Consider the following 13772-nt stretch of genomic DNA (forward strand, 5'->3'; position numbering starts at 1 on the left):
GTTATATGTACACCTATATGTCTAAGAAAATATGTATGGCTTAATTGTTTTTTATTCCAATGTTACTTTGAAAAATCTTTGCTTTTTTTTTTTTTTTTACAAAAGTTACAAAAAGTGTACTGTTTAAACCAAGTTAAGATTTGAAACTTCCAAGTACACTATGAAAATTGTAAAGAACTGTAAGATGATTCAGTTTCTCCATGGTTACATCTGAGCTGTCAAGTCCAAGATAAGAGGGTTAACTTCCTTTAGCCTCTCAGAGTGGGCTGTCTGTTGGTGAAAAATTAAGTAGTAGGGGTCCTGGCTACTGAATTCCACACACCAGCTATACCAGGAAGAAAGAGCGCATGACTGCAGAATGGACTCAGGTCCATGGCTAACTGGAGATGTTCCGGCATAGCTGAATCAATCCCTTTTGATGTATATAAATTTAGTACACTACAGATGTCTATGCCCCCCACCCAGGAACCCAATCATACTCAAGACACACACACAGAAGAATCACTCCTCAGTTATATTTCCTCTCTTTAAACAAACAGTAAGGGAAGCAATCACAGGGAAGGCACTGCCCACACAATGCACTATCAGCAGGGCGTGTAGAAGACCTTAAAACACTCGTAAAAATGTATTCACAGCCTGCTGTGAATGGCAAGATATGGTAATTTTATAATTCAATATGTTTTTAAACCTTTGAATATTCTCTTTAGATTCCACTGCAGAAACATAGATGTGAGGCTATATGTAAAAACAAAACAAACAAAACTCCTTATACATGTCAAATGACTTGTCAATGTATTTGTTTACTCAGTGATCACTGTAGAAGGCTGAGGAACTTGAGTCTGTATGCTTTATTAATAATCCTGCAAGTTCACATAATTAGAGTTACACGATTAATTTTTATTGGTAGGTGTAGTGGGGAGGCTGAACAAGAGGATCACAAGTTCAAGGCTAGCCTTAGAAACTTAGTAAGGTCTTGTTTCAAAATAAAAATAGAAAGGGCTAGGATAATACCTCAGAGGTAGAATGCCTCTGGGTTCAATCAATCTCCAGTACAATTTTTTTTTTTTTTTTTTTGGTGGTACTGGGGTTACTGGAAGCCTTCTACCTCCGGGCTACACTCCTCCCAGACCTATTTTATATTTTTATTTGGAAACAGGGTCTCCTAAGCCAGCACGGGCGTCTGGCTTCGAACCTGCGCGATCCTCCTGTCTCTGCCTCCCAAGTGAGGGGATTACAAGTGTGCTCCACCACGTCCGGCTACAATTTTTTTTTTTAAATGCAGTATCAGCTGGGCGTGGTGGTGCACGATTGTAATCCTCGTGCTTGGGAGGCGGAGACAGGAGAATTGTGCAGGTTTGAAGCCAGCACCGCGCACTTAAGAGACCCTGTTTCCAAATAAAAAAGTATAAAAATAGGTCTGGGAGTGTAGCCCGGAGGTAAAAGGGTTTCCAGGAACCCCAGTATCACCAAAAAAAAAAAAAAAAAAAAAAAAAAAAAAGGCAGTATCCTCTACATTAGCACTCAAAAATATTAAATACTTTGGTATAAATTTAACAAAATATATAAAAGTTGTATGTATATGAGGAAAATTAGGAAACTCTTATAAAATAAATGAAAGTACTAAATGAAATATTTCATGTTCATGGATAAAAAGACTCAATATTATTAGGATGTCAATTCTTCCAATTCAATGCAATCCTAATAAAAATCCCAGGAAGTTACTTAGTACATATTGAGAAGCTGATTCTAAAGTTTATATGGAGAGTAAGAGACCCATAATAGCAAATAGCATTTTAAAGGAGAAGAACACTAACACCATCAGGTTCTGGCAAGGGTGTGAGCATCAGGACTGTTCATTCATTGCTGGTGGGAATGCAAAATGGTTCAGCTACTTTGCAAGAGGTTGGTGGTCTGCTGGGCATGGTGGTGCACACTTGCAATCCCAGTACTTGGGAGGCTGAGACAGGAGGATTGAAGGTTTACAGCCAGCCTCAGCTACTTAGTGAGGCCCTCCGCAATGGCCTGGAGTTGTAGTCCAGAGACAGAATGACCCTAGGTTCAATCTCCAGTACCCCCCACCCCCCACAAACACGAACACACAAATAAATCTGGTGGTTTCTTTAAAAATTAAACACTTAGTATACAATCCAGTAATTCAGTGCTATTTAGCACTCCTTGATATTTATTCCAAGAGTAAAAGAACTTATGCCCATACAAAAACCTGCACAAAGATCTTGACAGCATCTTTATTTGTAATTGCCAAAACTTGGAAGAAACAAAGATGTCCTTTAATGGGTGAATGTGATATATCCACAGAATGGAATATTACCCAGCACTAAAATTGAAATGAGCCATCATGTCATGAAAATATATAGAGAAATCTTTTTTTTTTTTTTTTGTGGCACTGGGGATGGAACCCAGGGGCATTCTACCTCCTAGCTAAACCCACAGCCCTATTTTTTATTCTTTATTTTGAAACAGGTTCTCATTGAGTTGCAGAAGGCCTCACTAAATAGCTGAGGCTGTCTGCGAACGTGATTCTCCGGTCTCAGCCTCCTGAATTGCTGGGATTACAAGCATGCGCCACCACGCTGGCTGAGAAATCTTAAATGAATATTACTAAGAAAAAGAAGCCAGTCTGAAAAGGGTACATACTACATGATTCCAACTATATGTCATTCTGGAAAAGGCAAAACTGTGGAGACAGTGAAAAGATCTGGTTGTAGGGGAGTGAGAGCAGCAAGAGGAATGAATATGTGGAGCAAAGAGGATTTTTAGGTGAGTAAAAATAATATGCATGATATATCATATTGGTAGATACATAGTATTATACATTTTTCCCGATGGACAGAAAGTATGGCACCAAGTGGCCCCTACTGTAAACTCTGGACTTTGGGTATCTAGGTGTCAGTGTAGGCTCTATAGGTATAACAGTATACCACCCTAGTGGGAGACATTGACAATGGGAGGAGGCTGTGTACTCAAGGGGGAAGGGAGTAGATAACCCCAACAGGTCATTTTTCAACCTTCCTCTCAATTTTACTGGAGACTTAAAACTGCTCTAAGAAATGAAAATCTCTTAAAAACTGAATTTGTATTCTATACAAAAGCAAGAACTATTTAGAAAGCATGATTGTTAAAGTTTGACTGTAATAGTAACAAAAATATAAAGTACCTAGAAATAAATCTAAAAAAATCCAGACACCTTTCTGAAAGATCCCCAAATTTTATTCACAGACATGTAAAAGGATCTAAATAAACTGAGAGTTAGATATTACTCTTGAGCACAAAGAATCTAAATCAGTTAAAATATTAAGACAAATTATAATAAAAATGCCAGGGCTGAGCCGGGCATGGTGGTGCATGCTTGTAATTCCAGTACTTGGGAGGCTGAGACAGGAGGATTACAGGGTTACAGCCAGCCTCAGCTACTTAGTGAGGCCCTTTGTAACCTAGTGAGACCCTGTTTCATAATAAAGAATGAAAAATAGGGATGGGGCTGGGATGGTGGTGCACGTTTGTACTCTCCCGCCTGGGAGGCGGAGACAGGAGGAGTACATAGATTCAAAGTCAGCTTTGCTGGCTTAAGAGACCCTGTTTCCAAATAAAATATAAACTATAAAATAGGTCTGGGAGTTTAGCCGGGAGGAAGAAGACTTCCATCCCCAGTATCACACACACACACACACACACACACACACACACACACACACACACAATATAGGGCTGGAGGTGTAGCTCAGAGGTAGAATGCCCCTGGGTTCTATCTCCACTACTGAAAAGCAAGCAAACAAACAAATAAATAAACAAACAAACAAAAAACCACTATGGCTGGGGTATAATTCAGAGGTAGAATACTATCATAGCAAGGAGAACCACAAAAATAAAATAAACAAAAATTAATAAATTAAATAAGTAAAAATCCCAATAAGGAATTTTGTGGAATTTGACAAACCAAGTTCAAAAATATATAGGGAGAGGACTTCCGGGAAGATGGCGACAGAGCAAAACGGGGCTTACAAGCCCCGCTAAGAACCAATCTCTATTACCACAAAATCAGCCTTTCATAGCCAGAAAACACCATCAGCAGAGAAACAAAAAATGTAATTTTAAGGGACAGAGAAAAAGAGGGCTGGAAAAACGAGACACCAGAAACCAGACCGCAGTGCTGTAGCCGGAGCCGCGGTGTGAAGCAGTGGGTGCCATTTTGCCTTGCAGCACCAGGCTCCAGAGAGGAAGGGAACTCATAACGGGGCTCAGAAACCAGAGAGGAGATATGCCGGCCTCACGCCTGAGAACGCGGCAGCAGCGCCTTACTGCTGGCGGCAGCGGCGAGTTCACCAGACGGCACCAGACCAACGCACTCAACAGCCCACCAAGATCCAGAGAGGAGTGGCGGACAGCGAGCCGAGGTGAGCCGCTACGGAACAGCCAGGCAGGATTTGGCAGATTTCTCAGCGCAGAGAGCATCTAAAGCTCCCAGGGGCTGGGCTCAGCGCACCCTGCAGGGACTCAGAGTGGAGTTCAAAAATAGAAAAGAAATATGCCAGCCTCACGGCAGAGGGCGCAGCAGCAGCAGCAAATTCACCGAGTCCACGACAGCTCCATCTGCGCACTCAACAGTGAGTCAAATTGGGGCCCCTAGAGGAGAAATCTGAGTACTGTACTCCCAGGGACTTGACCCAGTGGGGGTGTGGTGGTGGCAGAGATATTACACCATAGGAGAACTCCCAACCTGGCACCCAACATGGTCTAAAGCAGCCTCGATTGACTCCCAGGGTCTGAGACTCTGCAGTACAACCCAGTAAAGGCGTAGTGGGAACTGAGATACCATAGACTCGAGATCCACAGCACCTTAAGTGAAGTCATAGTGACCCAGGGAAGAACCCAGAGAAGGCACGAACTTCCGAAATCATGGGAAAGAGGAATAACAATGGAGCAATGAATACCCACAACCCCACAACATCAGAACCCGATAAAACAGAAATTCAGAGATTTCTAGAAGATCAAATCAGGAAAATAACTGTAGAAATAATAGAGGTGTTTTGAAAAGAATTCAGAGAGAGCCAAAGAGAGATAAAGGATGCAATTAATGAAGTAAAGGTCTCAATTCAAAGTACAAACAACTGATTAGACCACATGGAGAATAGAATCTCGCTCCTAGAAGATGATCATTCAAAAAATGAATGCATAGTTTCTAATTTAGAAAAAAAAATCCAACAGCTGGGCGTGGTGGCGCACGCTTGTAATCCAAGCATTTGGGAGGCAGAGACAGGAGGAACGCGCAGGTTCGAAGCCAGCCACGCGCGCTGGCTTAGGAGACCCTGTTTCCAAATAAAAATGTAAAAATAGGTCTGGGAGTATAGCCCGGAGGTAGAAGTGCTTCCAGGAACCCCAGTGCCACCAAAAAAAGAAAAAAGAAAATAAAATCCGACAACAGGAATCTGACATTGAAGAAATATGGGCCCATTTTAAGAGAGCTAACCTAAGAATATTTGGAATAGAGGAGAGAAAAGAAGGTGAAACCAAAGGGATTAACAATCTTTTCAAGGAAATAATAGCAGAAAATTTTCCAAACATAGAGCAAGAGGTCGATACACAGGTCCAGGAAACTTATAGAACTCCCTTTAGACAGGATCGGAGAAGAGGATCCCCACGCCACATAATTGTCAAAATGACCAATGTGGAAGCCAAGCAGAGAATCTTAAAGGCAACAAAAACAAAGGGCCAAGTGACATTCAGAGGCAAACCAATTAGAATCGCTCCAGACTTCCCCAAACAAGTCATGAGAGCCAGAAGGGCTTGGAGTAACATATTCCAAACTCTGAAAGAAAACAACTTCCAGCCAAAAATTTCCTACCCAGCTAAACTTTCTATCAAATTAGATGGGGAAATAAGAAGCTTCCACGACAAACAGAAACTGAAGGAATTTATGTCTTCAAAAGCAGCACTAGAGAAAATACTCCAAGAGATTAACTACAAAGAAGAAATAGGTAACACACACCAGAACCAGAGAAACAAGATTTTCCATCTGACAGACAACTAAAATTGGTTATCTGTGGAGATTCATTATTTATGTTAGTCTTCTACCTATCTCTAAATTGTATCGTTTGTTTTTATTGTTGCTAATTTTTAGGATTTCTAGTTGGAATATTAATATACCTTCAGATATAGCATTTGGAAATATTTTATCCCATTCTATCAGTAACTTTTAACTCTGTTTACATTGTCTTTGGATATACAATATTTTTTTTTATTTTTTAGGGAGTTTATTTACCCTTTTCTTGCCTGTGCCATTGAAATCATATCCAAGAAATCACTGCCAATTTCAATGTTGTGAGGTTTTATGACCCAGATTTTCTTTTAAAAGTTTATAGTATTAAGATTTATACTTAGGACTTTTATCTACTTTGAGTTAATATTTGTATATGTGTTAGGTAAGTGTCCAATTTTATTCTTTTTCATGTAATTATTGTTTTTCAACAATATTTAGTTAAAAGATTAGTAATTCCTCCACCAAATGTTCGTGGAAACCTTGTCAAAAATAACTTGACAATATATGGAAGAATTTATCTCTAGGCTTTTATTTAACTCCAATGGTTTATATATCTGCCTCTAGAACAGTACTACACTGTTTCAATTATTGTAGCTTTATATGGTTTGAAATCAGAAAATATACATCTTCTAGCTTTGTTCTTCTTCAAGATTGTTTTGGGTATCTAGAGTCCATATTCCATATCAGGATAAATTTTTTCTGAAAAATAAATAAATAAATGTATGATAGCTTCACCTAAAAAAAAAGAAAAGAAAAAAATATTCTCTGGTAAGAAAGAAAGCAAAAAGAAATATTGAACTGTTATCTTTTAGTCATCAAAAGCTTGGTAGCAGACAAATGACTGTTTTGTGAGATTACCATCGTTAATATTGGATAAATTGCTATAAAACTAGATGTCAACCACTAAGCCAAGCATGGGAAGGAGGGATGGGAAGGGAACGGGGTGGGGATCGGGTAGGGGCTAACTGGGCGATGTGTGCATGTATGTCTACAAAAGTATTTTCTTTATACCATTATGATGTATGAATACATTGCACTAATAAAAAATAAAATAAAAAGAAAGAGAAATCAGAATTCTGACTCTCAAGAGAAGTCAGAAATCTGGACTTTTGAGGTCACTCGTCCTGTTTATGAAACACCTTGTCAGACAAGCAAGACACTGCCCACCATCACCCAGCTAGGCAGGCGCCCCGCAGGAAGGGGCCACAGCCGCTCTTAGGTGTCGCCCCCTCGGCCTAACTGCACCTGATGGAGGAGGAAGAGGACCTTCTTCTCACTAGGGTCTGAGGAGGTGAATGGTGAGTGTGCCACCAGCAGGTGGAGCCAGAGAGGCAATTTGACCCCAGCTCTCCTGTATCCAACTGCTTCCTTCTTTATTTTTTATTACTGGGGACAGAACCCAGTAATAAATTCTACTTTTGAGATACACCCCTAGTCCTTTTTATTTTGAAACAGGGCTTCACTAAGTAGCTGAGGCTGTCCTTGAACCTGCAATCCTCCTGTCTCGGCCTCCCAAGTACAGGGATTACAGGCACGTACCACCATACCTGGCTAGACACGTCATTTCTTTCCGTGTGTGTGTGTGTGTGTGTGTGTGTGTGTGTGTGTGTGTTACTAGGGACGGAATTCAGGGGCATTCTACCTCCGAGCTTTACCCCCAGCCCTATTTTTATTCTTTATTTTGAAACAGGGTCTCACTGAGTTGTAAGGGCCTAAGTAGTAGCTGAGGCTGTCCATGAACTGTGATCCTCTTGTCTCAGCCTCCCAAAGGCTGGGATGATAAGTGTGCGCCACCACACCAGCTCTTATGAATTTATAAATATGATTTTCTCAGGTTTGTCCACTTTGCTGAAAAATCCAACTTCTTTACGACAGTGGTGAACCTGAGTCCAGCCTGCTTCAACTCACTGTCCCTTGTCTGTCTCCACCCCTGCTCACCTCCAACACCCACACCTGGCTCTCTCTGCAGGTCACCTGACCATCCCCCCCAATAAAAACTCAAGTCCCCTGGGGACAGGGATAAAAAAAAAAAAATATATATATATATATATATATATATATATATATATATATATATATATATACTTAGAGAGAGAGAGAGAGAGAGAGAGAGAGAGAGAGAGAGAGAGAATATCCAGGTCTAAACCTAACTAAACTATAGTTAGAAGACTCCTGAAGGTCAGGGCTAGAACCAGATGGGAATGAATATTTCTACTAATATGTGTCAAAACTTAAAAATGAAATTATTGTAATAAACCTATGTAATATTTTATAAGTATAGGCAAATAGATCAGCAAAACAGAATAGCTGAAGGAGACCCATACATATATATGGAAAGTTAACCTGTTAGTTAGCAGGCATTGTAAATCAATGGATGATTGAACAAATGAGCATGAAAAATTAATTATTCATGTAGAAAAATAACATTGGATCTCTATTTTGAAGCTTTTACAAAAACTAACTCCAACCCAGGCATGGTGGGGCACACTTGTAATCCCAGTACGTGAGCAGCTGAGACAAGAGGATTGCAGGTTCTTGGTCAGCCTCAGCTACTTAGGGAGGCCCTTGAAACTTAATGAGACACAGTTTTAAATACAGAATAAAAAATAGGGGTATAACTCAGAGGTAGAATGTTCCTGAGTTTAATACACACACACACACACACACACACAAAAAAAAAAAAAAAAAAAAAAAAACTAACTCCAGGTGAATTAAAGACTTAAATATAAAATGAAAAATTATATAAAACATTCAGAAAACAATACAGGGGACTATTTTTTTTATGACTTTGCAAGTAGAGAAAGATTACTTAAATAGATTTAAGAGGGCATAAACCTATAAAAGAAAGAAGTAAATTCATAACAGTAAGGACATCTGTTATCAACAGGGAACTAGAAGCAAAAATCTACATAAACTGGTATAAAATATCCTCAATACATGTAAGTGATAATGGACTAGAAACTAAAACATATGTTTAATATTCTATAAATTATTGTGAACAATAAAAATCACCTAAAAATTGACAAAACTTGCAATGAACAGGAAAGGAAGAATAATTTTTCATGAATAAATAAAATATGCTTAATGTCAATAGTAATTATAAAATGCAAATGAAAAACAGACCTAATTTCATACCTACTAGACTGGAAAGATTAAAGGCAGACAATTCTAAGTGTTGGTTAGGATGCAGCAAAATAGGAACTTTCATGCATTGCTTGTATAGATGTAAATTTGAAAAAAAAAAATGTTTTGTGTGGTTCTGGGGATGGAACCCAGGGGCCTCTACCTCCAGAATATGCCCCCAACCTATTTTATATATTTTATTTTGAAACAGGGTCTCACTAAGTTGCTGAGAGCCTCACTAAGTAGCTGAGGCTGGCTTCGAACCTATGCGATCCTCCTGTCTCAGCCTCCCAAGTACTGGGATTACAAGTGTGCGCCACTGCCTAGATCACCTGTGTCCTCTTGGCATCTGCGTGAGCGATGACCTCCCACGTACCTAATTGGCAAAAAAAAAAGCCCCCAGAGAGGGTGTCGTCTCTGGCCAAAGTACTCCCCCCACTTTTAGATATTCTTTCATAACTATTATTCTTTTGGTAATGATTCTTTTAACTCTCCACACGAATTGCTCCGGTGGTGTAAGATCAGGACTGTGAGAGAAACTGAGTCCGTGGAAAACAAACTTTCTCTTAATTTGTCTAAGCCTCTATATGTCCTCGGCTTTGTTCAAATGGTAATAAAATCTAGTTAGAATTTAGATGCAGTGGCAGCATTCCAGTCAGTAATTACAAATGCAGATTTCCCCTCTATCTCTGACCTTCGTCCTAATCACTAACTTACAACAAAAGCCCTAGAAGGGAGGCAACCCGGTGCCTCTATTTACCCCTCTTTCTGTGATCCTGCCTAGATACAGAAAGACAAACGATGGGTGTGACATCAAAGCAACCTAGTTTATGAACAGGTAACACCGCCCAATACAATGGAGCTGATGGCTAGGAAGATTCTTGACCTTTACACCCAGTATGAGCCCTGCCCGAGGCAGGGAGGTGCTAAGAAAAAGATATTACAAAGGGCCTGGGACAGGAATATGGATTATTTATAAGATGAATAGGTTTCTAATAAGCCTATCGTTTGAGGAAAAGTGTTCCGCAGCTAAGGAAGTACATCTGACAACTCAATCTAAAAACTTCATGGTATTTTTTGGTGTTTATCTGCCAAACTGTGCTGTGAGTTTGCTTAAGCTTTCATATTTTAGAAGGCAAGGCGGGCGACACCTGGGAGAACTCCATCACATCCACCTGGATTGCCACATCTCCCCATGCCTGCCATATGGACTAAGCCCTAAATATGGAAAGTTCCAAAAAAGTTAAAGACGATTCCATGAGAGGCCTTCAAGCCCTGGGCGTGCCCATTTCTTCTGGAAGTTGCCCTTTGGAACTGCCTATCTGCAAGATCCAGAGAAGATCGAGCTAATCTCTTGAATGCCGGACTAGTTTTTTTTTACCTTTGTTTACATGTTATTCACTATTGTTTTACAGTGATTGCACTCCTCTCTTTTCTTTTATTATTAACCTCACTAGTGAAGGGTATAAATTTTTCTGGTTCTTGTAATAAAGTGTCAATAGCTCAAGAAGCTTTTGTCCATGTCAGATTCTTTCCAGAAGTGCCGTAAATAGGAACTTAAATTTATTTCTTAGAGGGGAATGAATCACTGCAGATAAGTGGCTGCAGAACAGCACCCGAATCCTTGCCCATCGTTTCTGAGATTATTCGATCGTGAGTGAACTTACAGCAATTTGGATTGAGCAGTCTGCGGCACACCACCATGCCCGGCTAAATTTGAACAACTTTTACAAAAATCATTTATGCATTAACTAGTAAAGTTGAGCAAATGCATGCTCTTGAGACAATTATAGTTCTAGGTCAACACACTAGAGTGACTTTGGTATATGTTGTTAGGTCCCAATTACTATAGGACTGCTATAGCAAAAATACCACCGACAAGGTGACTTAACCATATTCATTTCTTACAGTTCTGTATTGGAAAGTGTAAGATCAAGGTGCTAAAAAAAAAGCTGGTCATGGTAGTATACTCCTGGAATCCCAGTACTTGGGATGCTGAGTCAGAAGGATCACAGGTTCAAGAGCAGCCTCAGCAACTTAGAAAGACCCTTAGGAGTTTAGTGAGACCCTTTCAAAATAAAAAATAAAAAGGGCTGGGGGAGTACTTATGAGGTAAAATGCTCCTGTGTTCAATCCCCATTACCCAAAACAAAACAAAACAAACACATAAGTGCTTATTCAATGTCTGGTGAGGGCCGGCTTCCTGGCCCCAAAATGATACCTTATCCCTGTGTTCTCACAGAGTAAAAGTAGTGAGGGAGCTCTCCTGGGTCTCCTTTGTAAGACCACTGATCTTACTCATCCTCATGACCTAATCAGCACCTAAGCCCACACCTCCAAATGCTACCACATCATGGAGTAAGTGTCAACATATGAATTTGGGTACACAAACATTGAGTCTACTGCAATAGTATCTCCTCTCTAGAGAGTGGCTCCCAAGTTTTCTCCCTGGGGGGAGAAGAAAGTAGGCCATTTGGCCATAGAGGCAGGTCTTATTTTCTAATCCAGACATACCAGGGATTTTTATCTCCCAATTTGTCCTTGCCTATTACTCAGCTGGTTAGAGCACATGGTGGGAAGTAGGTGACTGGTATCTCTAGAACTGCCAACAAGGACAGAGGGTTTTGTTTTCAAGACTTCTCAGTGAGGCTCCTCGAAGCGGCCAGTGACTTAGGGCTGACTCAGGGCACTCCAGGTGCTGGCTGAAACCTAGTCATCAGGGCCACAGTCTGACTCAGGGTTCCTAATCGAAAAGCATAAAATTTCAAAGTCATGTGAAACAGTACAATGAAGATATGAGTATGAGGCCATCAATATGAGTATTCTGATTGTTTCTGCCTGTGTCATCTACCAGTTCTTAGTTAATAATGGCAGCCAGTGAAATGAAGGTTTGTAGAGTTAGAATCATGTAAGTCACATAAAATTAACAATATTATCATGTAATAGGGAAGAAAGTTTCCCCCAAAGGAAAGAATATTAAGGGGATAAAAAGAAATAGATACATTTTGCTCATCTGGCAGGCAGGGTCACAGAACATGGTCCCTTAAATTGCCCTGACTATGATACTGAAGCATATTCTAATTTGTTGACACTTTTTACTTATTGAATTACTTTACAATATAGCTAATGAGGTATTGTGTGTGTGTGTGTGTGTGTGTGTGTGTGTGTGTGTGTGTGTGTGTTTTACTGGGATTGAACCCAGGGGCATTCTACCTCTGAGCTACACCTTCAGCCCTATTTAATTTTTTTGCCACACCCTGGCTTCCTTGGAAGTCTGCGTGATCACTGCATGCATGATGTGGCACATGCTTAAAGAAAGCAAGCCCTGAGGGAGCATGGTTTCTGGTCAAACTGAGGAGATAGAAAGGAAATAGGCAGATAGGGAAAAGGCCTTGGTAGAAAAAAGTTAATTTCCTGAGTTTCCTGAGGGGCGACAAATGCCTGAAACTCCAAAGACTCAGAGATAAGAAGGCCAGTGCTTCACAAAGCCATCCTGAGTTTCCTAATCCACAAACCCACGAGCAAGTCTGGCGTTCCTGAAAGGAGACCCTTCAAAGGACTTGCAAATGTCCTATGCAAATTCTCTTTGGAATCCCAAAGTCACCACAACCAAGAGAGGATTCCCAGGAATTGACAAAGCCTTAGTCCCCCCTAGCAGATCGGTTACCCACTCTGGGAACCCCTCCCCTTTTGGGGAGCTGTTCTCTCTCTCGCAGGTTGTGTTGGCCCTGAGAGAAGGCAGAGTGCATCTGAGGGCACGTGGCTCGGGCGACTCTCGAGTAGTGACCTGAAGGCCTCTGCTGGACATCATGGCTGACCAGGCCCCTAGGGGCGACCTGTACCTCTTTTCTGGCAGATCGCGTACACTCTGGGAGAAAGTAGTTTGCAACTGATAGGCACTTGGCTTGGGCGACACTCGGGTAGTGACCCTGAAGGCAGCTAGTGGACCCCGGAGTTCCGACTGCCCCTATGGGGTGTTCGGCCACTTTTCTCTATTCTCTTCTGGCAGATTGCGTGGACTCTGGAAGAAAGCAGCCTGCACCTGAAGGCAATTTGGCTTGGGCTACTCTCAAGTATTGTCCTGAAGGCAGCTGCTGGGCCCAGAGTTCCAGCCCCTTTGGGGGTGTTCAGCCACCCTTGTCCCATTCCCTGCTGTTTCCAATAAACCTTTTACTCCCCTTCCTGAGGTCTGCGGGTGTCATTCTTCGCTCTCCGTAGACAAGAACTCATCAGGGTTTTCTCTCAAGAAACCCCTGTTTCAAAACTACTCCTTGCTCTTAGATGTTCTTTTATAAGCTATTGTTCTTTTGGTAATGATTCTATTAGCTTTTATACTTATGGCTCCAGTGATATAAAATGAGTTCCCAAACCAGAACTTTGGGATAAATTTTCTGGTAATATGCCTGAGCCCTCAGACTTCCCCTGCCTTGCTCCAAGCTATAATAAAATTGGCTAAAGAAGACAGAGGAAAAAATGTGCCAGTATTGGAAAGAGGCATCAAAGGTATGAATGTGCTGGTACTGGAAAACTGCTTTGATAATTTAAAAAATGTAACATAGTCAGAGCTTAGGTGCTGTGTAAACATTTAGGCAGG

General features: G+C 40.9%; 1 protein-coding gene across 1 annotated transcript in view; it reads right to left on the minus strand.

Moving 5' to 3' along the window:
* The window catches only part of CATSPERE (catsper channel auxiliary subunit epsilon), a gene marked incomplete at both ends in the record, with an annotated part of 177838 nt that overhangs the window by 120997 nt on the left and 43069 nt on the right, over positions 1 to 13772 (minus strand). The gene's annotated exons all lie outside the window — the stretch shown is intronic.

This window comes from Muscardinus avellanarius (assembly GCF_963383645.1).
Source record: "Muscardinus avellanarius genome assembly, chromosome: 7".
Taxonomy (NCBI): Eukaryota; Metazoa; Chordata; class Mammalia; order Rodentia; family Gliridae; genus Muscardinus; species Muscardinus avellanarius.